The sequence below is a fragment of the Otolemur garnettii genome, unplaced genomic scaffold (assembly GCF_000181295.1).
Source record: "Otolemur garnettii isolate 467f Iridium unplaced genomic scaffold, OtoGar3 scaffold00192, whole genome shotgun sequence".
NCBI classification, from domain to species: domain Eukaryota; kingdom Metazoa; phylum Chordata; class Mammalia; order Primates; family Galagidae; genus Otolemur; species Otolemur garnettii.
Window position 1 is genome coordinate 698,573 of NW_003852587.1, and position 1,725 is coordinate 700,297.

Consider the following 1,725-nt stretch of genomic DNA (forward strand, 5'->3'; position numbering starts at 1 on the left):
AAAAAAAAAAAAAAAAGAAAAGAAAAGAAAATCTGACTGGTAAGCAAGATTCCTAAGGAAACTCATGAGGGGATATCCTAATGGAGGAGACAAATAATAAGGAAATAAATGACTAAACAAGGGCAACGGGGAGTATGAAATGGGGCAAGTGAGGCTGGAACACGGGAGGCCAATTATGAGACTGAGGGAAAGTTCAGGCCAAAGAAGAAGAGATAAGGACAGAGTGAGGGAAATGGAAGGCAGGCTGACAGCAGAGCCATACAGCAGTAGGCACTAGTCTACTAGTGGCAATTAATTAAAGTGGTTGGTCTGGGTTGGGTGCCTCACATCAAGTCTAGGCTCTTCCACTCTCTTGGTTGGAGGGCACTTTGCCCTTCCAAGGGGCTGTCCTTGGACTCTCCTCACAACCTCCATATCAAAACTAGCCTTTGGGAAAGATTCTGACAACTTCATTCATATGAAGGTGTCAATGATCAATAATATGGTATCTTTTCCTGGGACATCAGTAGTCTAACATGTTAAACTAAAAGAATGATGTCCTAAGTATAAGAATATCTGGAATTGGCAAGAGGAGGATTGTATGTAACTCAAGTCAGCCTAAGTCAGAAGGAGGTAAACACAGCAGGGCTACCTGAGTCACATCCAAATCCCTTACACTTTCTCCTCTGACTTTTTGCTTCTTCTCTCTTATTCTCTCTATGACTGCACTGTTCTGTCTTACAGATTGAATGACTTTTTCAGCCTCTCTGAATACATGGGCCAAACATGGCAGCCCCAAATGGTACCCTCGGCCCAAGTCTGCATTGCCTAACAAGTCTATCACCTTCAGTTAACTGAAGGAATCCCACTTCCAAATTTTGGACAAAAGACCATAGGCCAGCTTAAATCCAAGTCTTTCCCAGTACACTGAGCTATAGGAAGGCTTTGGGGACTCTCTTGCCAATCAGGAGTGGGTTATGTGGTAGATTCTTTCTGAGCCGAGCCTTTCACTAGGAGACAATGGTCACCTCTGCTGTACTAGAAGGAATTTTGGGGTGGAGGGCACCCCAGGATGCAGATTCTATCTGATATCTGATTACTCATAAGGCATAATTTGTCCTCAGTAACCATTCCGGAGACTATTGGCAGCTACTGCTAGAAACATCTTCTCCTTAGCTACTGTGTTCAGAAAGGAGATGAAAAAGATCAGTGACAGCTGGTGGATTGTTTTAATTCTTTTAAGTCTCAGATGACTGTAGTTGTCTATTAATTAGCCTCCTGGAAAACCCTCCTTTACTTTGTTTCCTGTGATGGAACAAGGGGGGTTTAAGCCTAGACAGAGCAGCACCTTCACGGTTATTTTGCTTGCCCTCTTTTTCCCCAAAGTTAAGGTGGATACATCCCCTGTTGACTCAGTTACTACAATAATGAAGAGTGCCTGATGATTCTGAGAGAATCCTGCCCACTCAAACCTTAGGGGACAGGAAGGGCAGGACACTAGCAGCCATTGAATACTTATAATGTGCCAGGCACTGTGCCAAGAACACTCCTCCCAAACTCTTCCATTGATCTCATAGCAATGATGTGGTACTCTGCAAAGATAAGTCCCATGTAGTGGGTAATTTGTAACCACACAGCTTCTTATGTAGGTATTTCCTTTTTTGTCTATACATGCAAATCATCGTGGTTGTCTTTATTTCTTGGAATAAGATGTGAAAACACAGGATTATTTGATAGCTTATTTAT